The sequence below is a fragment of the Sapajus apella genome, unplaced genomic scaffold (assembly GCF_009761245.1).
Source record: "Sapajus apella isolate SASKATOON/1434 unplaced genomic scaffold, GSC_monkey_1.0 scaffold2, whole genome shotgun sequence".
NCBI classification, from domain to species: domain Eukaryota; kingdom Metazoa; phylum Chordata; class Mammalia; order Primates; family Cebidae; genus Sapajus; species Sapajus apella.
Genome location: NW_022436942.1, coordinates 66,909,808 through 66,924,053, shown reverse-complemented (window position 1 = coordinate 66,924,053; position 14,246 = coordinate 66,909,808). Strand labels below are relative to the sequence as shown.

The window sequence follows — 14,246 nt, the reverse complement described above, 5'->3', positions numbered from 1 at the left end:
TGTGTTAAGTTCTTTGCTAGAAAACCTGGACAAGTTACATCAAAGAAAGGACCACAAGAAGAAATGTTAGCTCCTCCCAGGACTAGTCTGTTTTCTACCTAATTTTGTCAGTAAGCAAGAGCAGGCCCACTTGTGGGTGGTCCTTTGTGTGCCAAAAAAAAAGTTACCCACCAGGAAGGGGTTTGGACTTCGGGTGGCTTCTCTTCCCGTGCAAGTAGGAAGTGCAAAGCCAGAGATGTGTGCTAGAGAACGTCTAATCTGCTCCCACCAGTCCAAGCGGGAGAGGAGGACTCTGGAGGCTAAGTACTACTGATTTTCCAGGAACATGCTCATGTCTCAGCCCACTGCACACCAGGCAGCTTTTGGTGGCTCTCCTCCCTTGGAGATTCAGTGAGCAGAGCCGCTTCCATTTTTTTTTTTTTTTTTTTAAATGTTATTGAGAGTGCGTCTGGCTCTGTTGCCCAGGCTGGAGTTCAATGGTGCAGTCCTGACTCACTGCAGCCTCGAATTCCTGGGCTAAAGTGCTCCTCCCACCTCAGCCTCCCCAGTAGCTGGGACTACAGGTGTGCACCACCTTGCCTCGCTAATTTTTTAAATCTGTTACAGAGATGAAGTCCCGCTTTGCTGCCCAGGCTGGTCTTTTAGCCTGTCTTCAAGTGATCCTCCCACCTTTGCCTCCCAAAGTGCTGGGATTATAGGTGTGAGCCACTTTGACTTCCATCTTAAAATCTTGCCGCCTTAGAGTTCTTTACTTTCTGCTGTGTAGTCAGGGAGGACTCACAGCTACTCTGAGGCTCGTCTGTCTGGATGTGACATGTCATTTCTACTTGCTTTCCAGTGGGCGAGACCCAGTCACAGGGTCCCACTGCAACAGCCAGGGAGACTGGGAAATGTATGGGGCACATGTATGTGGTGAGCACTGACTGTCGCAAGCACCTGGGCATGATCCTAAATTCCCGTGCCTGCACATCTAGGAAGTATTTTGCTCAGTTCATCTAGACTTGCTCTGTCTCTCAAATGAACTCAAAAAGATTGATGAATAAACCAGAATGTAAGTTTATTACTTTACCAAAAGAATGTGTCAACCAGACTAGATTACTCACATGCTGATTAGCACATTTAGTCTTTCTAGATAAGTCTATTTTTGAGACAGGGTCTACCCCTGTTACCAGGCTGGAGTGCAGTGGCACAGTTGTGACTCTGAAGTGTTGATTTCCTGGGCTCAAGCAATCCTGCCTCAGCTTCCCAAAGTGTTGAGATTACAGGCATGGGCCATGTGCTGAGCCCTTCTAGGAAAATCTGTATGGGGTGCCAAATTTTGGTTAAGAATTGCTTATTGAGTATTAAAAGTTTAGCAGGAAGCTGCTGCTTTTTTTTTTTTTTCTTTTGATACAGCTTCAATCTTGTTGCCCAGGCTGTAGTGCAATGGTGAGATCTCAGCTCACTGCAGCCTCTGCCTCCCGGGTTCCTAAGCGATTCTCTCGCCTCAGCCTCCTGAGTAGCTGGGACTACAAGCACGCACCACCATGCCCAGCTAATTTTGTATTTTTAGTAGAGACAGGGTTTCTCCATGTTAGTTAGGCTGGTCTCGAGCTCCTGCCCTCAGGTGATCCGCACACCTCAGCCTCCCAAAGTGCTGGGATTATAGGTGTGAGCCACCAAGCCTGGCTGTGGGGTGCTTCTAATAGTGTTAAGCTATAATGCAGCCCTTTCTCTGTAAAACATTTTAAAAACAAATCACTGAGGGTCATAGTTCAAGACACTGTTCCCTGACAAGGCAGATAGCTAAAAAGTTCTCTTTGGGTTCCAGCCATGAATGGGTGAGGATGGGCCCCAGCAATCTGTATGTTTCTGTGATTCCCTGGGAATTCTGATGGCCAAGTTTAGAAACCACCAAAATAAGAATGTGATGCAACAGAGTAGGCTCACGCTTTGCTGGTTACAATCACATTGCACACATGCTTTCTGGAGACAACGCCCATACCACCCTGACAGAATATGGGTGTTCCCAAAACTCATCCGATACTTACTTGCTCAGGGCCCAGGACAATGTTCCTGTAATTGGTTGCTTTTGCCCTGATTTCCTTCTCGGAGTCACTATCTCACAGTTGGGTGTGATCCCAGCTCACACCTACAGGGGAGGTGGTTTTGCTGGGGAGGATCCTCATGCTTGTTTATGCCTGGGGAAGCCCCTCTTGGCAAGATGTTTGGGAGAGGCTCCAAAGGCAGCACGGAGGATGATGTGGAACTTAGGGGTATTCATTTTATGGTAAAGAAGCCCTTTCTAAAGGAGAGCTCCACCAATAGTGCACAAAGTGAGCTCTACCCAGGAAACCACTCACCCACGCATCCCTGCCTCCTAAAACCAAGTTATGGTTATCACATACCTTTTTTTGTGCTTTATATAAGGAATCCCGTGGACACTGTGATCTGTGCTGCAAATCTCAAAAGAGGTGAGAGGGCTGGGCTCACACCTGTAATCCCAGCACTTTGGGAGGCCGTGGTGGGCAGATCACTTGAAGTCAGGAGCTCAAGACCAGCCTGGCCAACATGGGAAATGCCGTCTCTACTAAAAATACAAAAATTAGCTGGGCAGGGTGACAGGTGCCTCTAATCCTAGCTACTTGGGAGGGTGAAGCAGGAGAATCACTTGAACCTGGGAGGCGGAGGTTGCTGTGAGCCAAGATCGTGCCACTGCATTCCAGCCTGGGCAACAGAGTGAGACTCCATCTCAACAAAGAAAAAAAAAGGTAGAGGAGAGTCCTTTTCCTTCTAACTTTCTTGGACTCTTTGGACTACCTTGGAACCCTTCTATTTACTGCCTTGTTGGCATTATCCTCAGTTCATGAAAAACAGGCCCACAGAGAGGAAGTAATTTGCTCACAGGTACATCTAAAAAGTGATGAAGCCAGAGAAGAACTTATCCCTCCTCATCTGAAACCTTTCCCAGAGCTGTATCTCCCACCCAGAAGCAGAAAGAAGCCAGGTGAAGATGCGTCGTGATCTCCCTTGTGGTCTCAGCAAGAAAGCAGATGCATTGGGGATGAAGCCTCCAGCCCCTGGGAAATCGGAACCACTTCTTGCTCCAGAGGCCATTGAGGTGACACAAGGTGTGTTTCTCTCCCGCAGATCATAGTCACCATATTTCACCTTTAAATGGAAACCATGAATCCTGAAGTACCCTTGTTAAGAGTCCAGTTTCAGCCTGAAATCCTTTTTTTTTGTAAGCCGCTTCAGCAAATAAAGTGTTGGCTTTTACACTAGCAACCTCCCAGCCTAGGAGGGGATGCTCTGGCATCTGACTCTAAAAGACAAATTTCCCTGGGCACCGTGGCTCACACCTGTTATCCCAACATATTGAGAGGCCGAGGCGGGCAGATTGCTTGAGCCCAGGAGTTCAAGACCAGCCCAGGTAACATGGTGAAATCCCATCTCTACAAAAAATACAAAAATTAGCCAGTGGTCCCAGCTACTTGAGTGGCTGAGGTGGAAGGATCTCCTGAGCCTGGGAGGCAGAGGTGGCAGTGGACCGAGATTGAACCACTGCACTCCAGCCTGGGTGACAGAGCAAGACCCTGTCTCGAAAACAAGTAAAAAGAAAAGATTAAAAAAGGACAAATTATCCCACAAATGGTACATTGTGGTGGTGGTGGTAGGCCTCCTTCTGGTTGTTGAAACTGGATCAAAACAAGTTGACAATGTTACCTACTTCATAGGGCCATTGGAGAATTCACCGATAACGCGTGCAAAACCCCTTCTGCCTGGCACACAACCTAATAGGTAAATGGTGGTTGTGATCGTTGGAATTGGAATCTATACTGAGCATCTTCTAGTTACAAGGGTTTCACATGTATTACCAAGTTAATCCTCACAGCAGATATGACTCTGGTTTACAAAGGAAGTGGTGGATGCTCAGAGAGGTTAGGTAATGTGGGTCAAGGACACACAGCCAGGAAGGGATGAGGCCAAGAGTGCCTGACTGCAAGTACACACACTTTCTACCACCCCCATCTTCTCCCCAAAGAAAATAGTCACTACTGTATGTGTGCAATGCTTAGAGGGCAATGGATGCTCAACAGGTGCTGAGACAGTGAGGGAGTAAATGGCCACGGACGGTGGCTCATGCCTGCCCAGCACTTTGGGAGGCCGAGGCAGGTGGATCACGAGGTCAGGAGTTCAAAATCATACTGGCCAACATGGTAAAAACCCTGTCTCTACTAAAAGAAAAAATACAAAAGTTAGCCGGGCGTGATGGTGCGCACCTGTAGTCCCAGCTACTCAGGAGGCTGAAGCAGAAGAATTGCTTGAACCCGGGAGGTGGAGGTGACAGTGAGCCAAGATCACGCCGTTAAACTCTAGACTCTAGCCTGGGCAACAGAGCAAGACTCTGTCTAAAAAAAAGAAAAAAGGAAAAAATACAGAGTGAGGGAGTAAATGAGATATGCCATGAACCACAGCCCCTATGCACTTATGTTTTATTTTTTAACTTGTGGACAAACACTTATAGATAGATGCAAAAAAAAATCCTCTTTTCCATCTGAGAACTTACTGTTCTGTATGAGTTTTGATACATATAAGAAAGGCTATTGTAATACCTGAGACAGTTAACTAAGTGGGGGACTATTGATAACCATAGGGTTAGTTGCAGGCTGGGCACAGTGGCTCATGCCTACAATCACCTCACTTTGGGAGACGGAGGTGGGATGATTGCTTGAAGCCAGCAGTTCAAGACCAGCCTGGGCAAGAAAGCAGCACCCCATCTCCACAAAACTTTAAAAATTAGCTGGGTGTGGGGTCATGCGCCCATAGTTGCACCCACTCTGGAAGGGGAGGCTGAGTCAGGAGGATTACTTGAGCCCAGGAGTTGGTGGCTGCAGTGAGCTTTGAGGGCACCACTGTACTCCAGCCTCGTTAACAAAGTAAAATGTGTCTCTTAAAAAAAAAAAAGGTTCTAGGACTGTAGAATCAATAGCTAAAAACACAGGATTTGAGACAGATCCTCAGTTGTATTAATTTTGTATTCCAGTTTCGTGTTGATTTGATTTTTTATAAAGATCTTTTTTAAAAAGGAGCCCCTGCTTTATTTGCCAAAGTGTGGAACGTTTGGGGATACCCATGACTGCCTAAACCAAGATCCACTGGGGCTGGGGCCATTCTCAGTCACTTCTGGGACTGGCAAGGGCCTGGCACATTGGGATTGAACTGCAGGTCGATGCCAGGCATTTGCTGTGAATCTAAGAATCCTGAGTTTTTCAGAGTCCAGAAGAATCCGAGAGGTCAGCCAAGCCAAGCCTCTTTATAACATCCACCCAGGCTGACATTCTTCTCTGGTTCCCAGAGTCCCTGCCGCCGGCCAGGCACTGGGGAAAAGCAGAGGCAGCCTCTGGCATCCTGAGGATCCTGACACAAAGCTCTCTGTAAAAAAAAGAAAACGCACCACCTGCTAACAGAAATGGGTTAGACAGGTAGGGTTCAAGGTGTATTTCGTTCCTCCTTTTGTCTGTTTTCCAAAATCTATGCAACAGAATGATGTTACTTTTGTTTGTTTGTTTGTTTTGAGACAGAATCTAACTGTTGTCAGCCAGGCCGGAGTGCAGCGGCACAATCTTGGCTCACTGCAATCTCCACCTCCTGGGCTCAAACAATTCTCCTGCCTCAGGCTTCCAAGTAGCGGGGACTATAGGCATGTGCCACCACCTCTGGTTAATATTTGTATTTTTAGTAGAGATGGGGGTTTCACCATGTCGGCCAGGCTAGCCTTCAACTCCCGACCTCAGGTGATCCACCCACCTCGGCCTCCCAAAGTGCTGGAATTACAGGTGCGAGCCACTGCACCAGGCTTTTTGTTTTTTTAGACAGAGTCTCTCTCTGTCGCCCAGGCTATAGTGCAGTGATGTCATCTCGGCTCACTGCAACCTCTGCCTCCTGGGCTCAAGGGATTCTCCTGCCTCAGCCTCCTGAGTAGCTGGGATTACAGGCACATGCCACCACACCCAGCTAATTTTCTGTATTTTTAGTAGAGATGGGGTTTCACTGTGTTAGCCAGGATGATCTCGATCTCCTGACCTTGTGATCTGCCTGCCTCAGCCCCTCAAAGTACTGGGAATACAGATGTGAGCCACCGTGCCCAGCTGAAATTCCTAATCATTCTTAAATAAGAGCCTGGCCTTTCCATTTCGCACTGGGTCTAGTAATTTACGTAGTCCAGAGTTTTGGACTAAGACAGCCGTGGGTCCCAATCCCAGCTCCTTAATTTGCACACTCAGTGACTTTGGACAAGTGACTGAATCTCTCTCTACCTCAGTTTCCCCATTTGGAAAACAGGAATAACCTCCTAGTGGCGTTATAAAGACTAGCACTGTTGGTCTTTTCCCCTCGAAGTGCCCTTTCTCTCACTGGATAGGGAGCTGTTTTCCTTTCTTTCTTTCTCTTTCTTTTGCCTATTAAACCTCCTCTGCCAAACTCTTCATGTGTGTCCATGTCCTAAATTTTCCTAGTGCGAGACAACGATCCCCGGGTGTTTACCCCAGACAACGTAGTGACTTCATATTGGGGACCTTGTCCAGGACACCAAGGTACAACATTCATCAAAACAGTGAATAGAGGGCCGGGCACGGTGGTTCACGCCTGTAATCCCAGCCTTTGGGAGGCCGAGGCAGGCAGATCACCTGAGGCCAGGAGTTCAAGACCAGCCTGACCAACATGGAGAAACCCCATCTCTACCAAAAATACCAAAGTAGCTGGGCGTGGTGGCACATGCCTGTAATTCCAGCTACTCAGGAGGCTGAGGCAGGAGACTCACTTGAACCCGGGAGGTGGAGGTTGCTGTAAGCTGAGATCACACCATTGCACTCCAGCCTGGGTAACAAGAGCGAAACTCTGTCTCCAAAAAAAAACCAAAACACAGTGAATAGAGAAGGAGACTCCAACTCTGACCTTTTGTTTTGGGGTTCTCAGCCTCCGTTTTAGAACCAAATCAAATCAATAATGGCCATCTATCAGCCAGTTAAAAACATGGTTATCGTGGCTGCCATTCTTTTTTTTTAATTATTATACTTTAAGTTCTGGGGACATATGCAGATCTTGCAGGATTGCTACATAGGTATACATATGCCACGGTGGTTTGCTGCCTCCATCCCCCCTTCACCTACATTAGGTATTTCTCCTAATGTTATCCCTCCCAAGCTCCCCACCCCTGCTATCGCTCCCTTAGCCTCCCACCCCCCAACAGACCCCAGTGTGTGATGTTCCCCTCCCTGTGTCCATGTGTTCTCATTGTTCAACACCCACTTATGAGTGAGAACATGCAGTGTTTGGTTTTCTGTTCTTGTGTCAGTTTGCTGAGAATGATGGTTTCCAGATTCATCCATGTCCCTGCAAAGGACATGAACTCCTCCTTCTTTATGGCTGCATAGTATTCTGTGGTGTATATCTGCCACATTTTCTTTATCCAGTCTATCCTTGATGGGCATTTGGGTTGGTTCCAAGTCTTTGCTATTGTAAACAGTGCAGTAATGAACATACGTGCGCATGTGTCTTTATAATAGAATGATTTATAATCTTTTGGGTATATACCCAGTAATGGGATTGCTGGGTCAAATGGTATTTCTATTTCTAGATCCTTGAGGAATTGCCACACTGCCTTCCACAATGGTTGAAGTGATTTATACTCCCACCAACAGTGTGAAAGTGATCCTATTTCTCCACATTCGCTCCAGCCACATCCAAGTTGTCTCCAGATTTTTTAATGATGGCCATTCTAACTGGCGTGAGATGGTATCTCAATGTGGTTTTGATTTGCATTTCTCTAATGACCAGTGATGATGAGCATTTTTTCATATGTTTGTTGGCTGTATAAATGTCTTCTTTTGAAAAGTGCCTATTCATATCCTTCACCCACTTTTCGATGGGGTTGGTTTTTTCTTGTAAATTTGTTTTAGTTCTTTGTAGATTCTGGATATAGTGGCTGCCATTCTTAAAGACTCAGATGTGAGGCTTACCAGGGAGAACATGGAGAATCCCTCTAGCACCCATGGTTTGTTGGACATGTTTGAACCAGCTTTCTTTCACGGAGGACTTAGCCATCATGTGGGGCTGGAAGAGGTTCTGGAGCAACTGAGGATTTCTGGCTGGGGCTACTCCCTGGTGTTATCCGAAGGCTTCCGGACTGATCCCAGCCTCCAACTGACCACTGGGATATCGGCAACAGAGTCTCCAACTTTTCATTTTTTTCTTTTTTTGAGACAGAGTCTTGCCCTGTCGCCCAGGCTGGAGTGCAGTGGTGTGATCTCGGCTCACTGCAGCCTCTGCCTCCTGGGTTCAAGCAATTCTACTGTCTCAGCCTCCTGAGTAGCTGGGACTACAGGTGCATGCCATCACGCCTGGCTAATTTTTGTATTTGTGGTAGAGACAGTATTTCACCATATAAGTCAGGCTGGTCTTCTGACCTCAAGTGATCACCCACCACGGCCTCCCAAAGTGCTGGGATTACAAGCGTGAGCCACTATGCCCAGCTGGATCTCCAACTTTTTTACTGTAATTTCCTTCTTTCCTGTCAGCGACCACCATATCTCCTTCCGTCTCTGTGTATGCAATGTGTCACGCCTGGCTAATTTTTTGTATTTTTAGTAGAGACGAGGTTTCACTATGTTGGCCAGGCTAGTCTCAAACTCCTGATCTCATGATCCACCTGCCTTGGCCTTCCAAAGTGCTGAGATTATAGGCGTGAGCCATCATGCCCGGCTTCTTTCTCTTTTTTTTTTTGTCTGTTAAACCTTCACTCCTTAAAAACAAAACAAAAAAACTGGCACTGTGTAATTAACATGAAGTAGATGCCCGTCCATCTTTATATTATTTGTTTGTGGAAAGTATTTAGCATAAGTGGCACAAAGTACTCCCTCAATGAGCAGTTGCTATAACCATGGGGAAGACACAGGCCAGCCCCGACAGGCCAGGCCTTGCTGACAGGTGGCTCCCCTTCCTACCTGGCAACTCCCCTGACATCTCCTGGAAGGGCCAGGGGATGTGAGCTGCCCTGAGTCCTCTCACTCCCCTGCCACCAACCCGGGAGGACACGAGGTCTGCCTCTCTCCAGACAACAAACACCATTTGTCCCCAACCTGGACCTGCGCAGTCTTTCCCAACAGGCCCTCAGGGAGGGGAAGGGCAGGGGTGGCCTGTGCGCGTGGGCTTGTCCCTGCTGTGATCCAAGTTACATCCTGTTCTGGCGTTGCTATGGCACAGTCGAAAACATCTGCCACAACAGACAGCTGGGACTGGCGGCTGGCAGCAGGGCTCGGATGGGCTGGGCACCATAGGCCGAGCTGGAAAGGGTACGAGACTGAGCAGGGCCAGGAGCTGGGCAGTGATCTGGGAAACCTCCCCAGTACCTCCAAACACACGCATACACACACACGCACACACACACACACATATGCATACACACAAATACATGCATACACACATGCACACACACAAACACACACACACATGCATACACACACATGCATACACACAAGCACACACACAAACACACACATACACACATGCATACACACAAACACATGCATACATACATGCATACACACACACACACACACACATACTCTATCTAGGAGGCAAGTTGGACTTCTAGGACAGGAGTTCCTAATTCTTCCTAGGAAAGGGTTTCTAATTCTGCATTTTTCTCCCTGAAGTTCCTGAGAGAAGATCTCAAGCGCATAGCTCTGGAGGGACTGGCCCTCAGAAATTCTTGCCCTCATCTGGGCCCCAGCCAGGCCCACAGAACTGCCCAAGGCCCCATTCTGCTCCCAAAATGGAATTTGCTTTCCCGGATGTTGTTATTGCTGGTGTTTTTCCTGATTAGTAAAACACAGTCATTGTAACAAAATCACATGATGCAGAGGAGTGACACCAGCTGTGCTTATGTGGCATGAGCCAGCTGCTGTGCCATGTACCTCTCATTAACAAAATACATGTAGAAAGTGTTTAGAAAAGCCCCTGGCCCTGGTAAGTGCTATGCACCGCCCCTGTAATCCCAGCACTTTGGGAGGTCGGCAGGGGGCGGGGCAGATCGCTTGAGCTCAAAAGTTCGTGACTAGTCTGGGCAACATGGTAAAACCCTGTCTCTACAAAAAATGCAAAAATTAGCCAGGGGCAGTGGTGAGCACCTGTAGTCCCAGCTACTCAGGAGGCTGATGTGGGAGGATCACTTGGGCCCAGGACATTGAGGCCACAGTGAGCCATGATTGCACCACTGCACTCCAGCCTGGGTGATCCAGTGAGAGACCCTGTCTCGATCAATCAAGTAATTGTCAAAATGATCCGATTTTCTATGACAAGGTAGTGATATAGGTATTAATAACATGATATCTAAAAGATGAACTGAGGCTTGGAGAGGTGACATCACCTGTCTAAGGTAACATGAGAAGTGTCCCATCTGGATTTGAACTCAGGTTATACTAATGCTAAAACTCTAAGCTCAGAATCTCCTCCCTCCCCCACCGTTTCTGTGGCTCTCCTTAGTTCTTGAACATCTGCGTGCTCCTTTCTCTCCCCCAGCCACAGCCCTGACCTCATTCCTGCTGAAGGCCCCAGGGGCCTGGCTGAGGACACAGTTTTGGCCGCAGACCCACAGAGGCGACACCTTGTCTGAAGCCACTGGGGATTCTTTTCACTGGTTTGTCCTGTGTTCCTGCTCTCTGAGGGTCTTGCGAACTTTCTCCCAAAGCATGGGCTTTGGGATATCACCCTCTTCTCTCCCTGCCCACTTTCTGTGCCCTGTGGTAGGGGCTCACTGGGATTATAACAGTAATCATGAATGACATTTCTTTATATATATATATATATATATATTTTTTTTTTTTGAGATGGAGTTTCACTCTTGTTGCCCAGGCTGGAGTGCAATGGCGTGATCTCGGCTCACTGCAACCTCTGCCTCTTGGGTTCAAGTGCTTCTCCTGCCTCAGCCTTCTGAGTAGCTGGGATTACAGGCATGCACCACCACGCCTGGCTAATTTTTATATTTTCAGTAGAGATGGGTTTTCTCCATGTTGGTCACGCTGGTCTTGAACTCCTGACCTCAGGTGATCCACTTTGTCTTGGCCTCCCAAAGTGCTGGGATTATAGGCATAAGCCACAGCGCCTAGCCCCCAATATTTCCTTTTTTAAGAGATGGTTTTGCTCTGTCACCCAGGCTGGAGTGCAGTGGCATGATCACAGCTCACTGTAGCCTTGAACTCGTGGGCTCAAGCAATCCTCCCACCTCAGTCTCCTGAGTAACTAGGACCACAGGCATGTGCCACCACACCCAGCTAATTATTATTATTATTATTTGTAGTGATGAGTCTCCCCTTATACTGCCCAGGTTGGTCTTGAACCTTTGGGCTCAAGTGATCCACCTGCCTTGGCCTCCCAAAGTGGCAGAGCTTACAGATGTGAGCCACTGCACCAGGCATGGCTGACATTTCTTGAGCCACACTGGACAAGGTGGACCTTGTTATTACTAATCTTCAGATGAAAACACTCAGAAGTTAAATGTTTCACCTGGATGGCCCAGACAGAATTCCAGAGCTGCCTCTTCCAGGAAGCCATTCCTGATAGCTTCTCCCCTAAAAGCTGAAGAGATAACTATTTAGTCTGAGCACCCCATGGATATGCCCAGGACTGTGAGCTCACTGAGGGCAAGGACTGAGTCAGGTTTGTTGCTCTCTGCCTTATGCCTGACGTAATAGGTGCTCAATAAATACTTGTTGAATGACTAAACAAAGAATACACCAATAAATGAATGAATAAATGAATGAATGATAGGGGTTGATCCCTTTTCTCCTCTTGGATCCTGGGAAGTGTGGGAAAATCAGGCAAGCCTGAGTTTGAATCTTAACTTTGCCACTTCCTGGCTGTGTAGCCTTGGCCCAGTTACCTAACCCTACTGAGCCTCTGTTTCCCTCTCTGCAAAGTAGGGGTACAGTCTGTGGGAGGATTGGAGAGGACCTACAGTGACTGTCACATAGTAGGTACTCAATGAACAGCCCTGTAGAGAGACAGTTCAGGTCCTCCCTGGAGTCAGTCCATTTGGACTTCAAGCCTCAGCTCCAACACTGACTGGGTTGTATGACCTTGGACAAATCACTTTTCCTCTCTGGATCTCATCTTTCAAATACTTCACTTGCGGATAATATTAGCACCAATTACTTGGTGGTGGTAAGAACTAAAGGAGGCAGTCCGCATAGTAAATCCTCCATAAACGTGGGCTTCTGTGACTTAGGGTGAGCTCCTGGAGGACAGAGAGGTGTCCCATTTTTTCCACCCCACCCCAGAACCTTGCTCAGTGCCAGGCACACAGCACAGATTGCTGAAAGAATTGAGTCTCTATTTCTGTGGCTACTGGGTGCAGACCCAGAGAGCCAGGGCAGGCTTCCAGAACACCCGCCCTGCCCAGGCTGGCTCTCCTGTGTTTGTCCATCTCATTTTCTGGCTGGGTGGGGGCAGAGCAGCAGCCCAGCCCTGGCCTTCTGTGCTGAGCCTGGAGGGGGCTGGTGGCAGCTGCTCCTCCAGGGGAGCGCCTCCCAGTGGAGGCTGGGAAGGAGGGGAGGGCTGGGGAGGTGGAAGCCCCTCCAAAGTTAGCCCAAGGCCCCAAGGGGAGTAAGCTACTCAGACAGGAGAGCTGGGGTTCAAGCCTACCAACCCTACTTCGAGCTGTGTGACAGTAGACACCTTGCTCCACCTCTCTGAGCCTCACTTCCTGTACAGTGGGGCTGGTGGCCTCATAGGGTTGTTAGGAAGCAGGCGAAGCATGAGGCATACAGTAAGTGCTCCATAAATGTACGGGTCATTGCCTCACCTCTGAGTTGTTGCAGCATAGTGTCTGTCATCTACAGATGGGGAAACTGAGGCCCAGGGAGAGGCAGTGGCTTGTCCAAGGTCACAGAGCCTGTATCTTGTTGGTTCCAGCTTCAGCCTTAGCCATTCTCCCTGCTCAACCCAAAGCCCAGCAGGGGTGGGCTCCTGGGAGGACCAGGCAAGGGGTTCCCTTGGGCTGAGGGGGCAGGAGGGTAGACGTGGAGGAAGACTTCAGCAAAAACAGCCCCAGTCGGGAGCATTGGCTCACGCCTGTAATCCCAACACTTTGGAAGGCTGAGGCAGGCGGATCACTTGAGGTCAGGAGTTTGAGACCAGCCTGGCCAACATGGTGAAACCCCATCTCTACTAGAAATCCAAAAATTAGCTGGGCATGCAGCACATCTGTAATCCCAGCTACTCAGGAAGTTGAGGCAGGAGAATCACTTGAACTCGGGAGGCGGAGGTTGCAGTGAGCCGACATCGCGCCATTGCACTCCAGCCTGGGCGACAGAGTGAGACCCTGTCTCAAAACCAAACCAAACAAAACCAGAAACAGCCCCTTTGCTGCAGGCCTCCTGGATGCCAAACACTTTGGTTGTTTTCTCGTTAATCCTGCAAACCCTATTAAAATGGCAATAGTCTTAACATTCCCATTTTACAGATGAGAAAACTGAGGCTCAGAGAGTTGCGTAAGCACACAATGGGAGGAGGCAGGCGCTTGACTCCAGCCCCAGATCTGTCTGCTGAATGAAGGAAGATAGAGTGGCCCGCCCACGGGTGCACAGCGAGCTCTGTGGTTTGGTGAGTTCACTCTGTCTCCCTGACCCCCAGATGAGAGGTGAGAGGAGGACACAATGCCAGCAGCTCCTGGGCTTGGGATGTCATAGAAACTTCCAGAGAAAGGGGATGAGAAAGCCCTGTCGCCCTCGCCCCACCTCCACAGGTCGCAGAAGCCGCTTAGGGATAGCAAATGGGCGTGGAGCGTGGAGGTGGCCTCCGCAGCCCCAGGGGGCAGGGCGGGGACGCTCTGGGCCAGATGGGGGTGCCAGGCGCTGCCTCCCGCGACCACGCCCACAGAGTGCTCCGCTGCCTGCTGGACCTCCGCGCAGTGCCTTCGGCCTGATGGAGACGCCCAGCGGGCCACTTCCCCGGGGCTCCCGGGACCCCCTCCACCCGCCCCGCCTGGGTCTGGAGGCGCGACGGCCCGTGGTGTACCGTCTGGAGGAGGTGGCGCGCTGCCTGCACTTACTGGAGCTCTCGGGCTCCGAGGGTCCCGGCTGCGGGCCCGGCACGCCTGCTGGCCTCCAGGTGCACCGGCTCCTGTGCGCCTCCCAGGGGACTCCTAGAGGCGCCTCCGCCTCCGATTCAGTCCCAAGACCAGTCCCAAGGTCCAACAGGAAGAAGGC

The 14,246-nt window shown here is 49.3% G+C and overlaps 1 non-coding gene across 1 annotated transcript; it reads left to right on the top strand.

Annotated features, from left to right (window-relative positions):
• The first annotated feature begins 4,463 nt into the window (after positions 1 to 4,463).
• LOC116528074 lies at positions 4,464 to 4,588 on the top strand. The gene has a single exon (XR_004258845.1). It is a non-coding gene; the product is annotated as a small nucleolar RNA SNORA40 (small nucleolar RNA).
• The last annotated feature ends 9,658 nt before the right edge of the window (positions 4,589 to 14,246 follow it).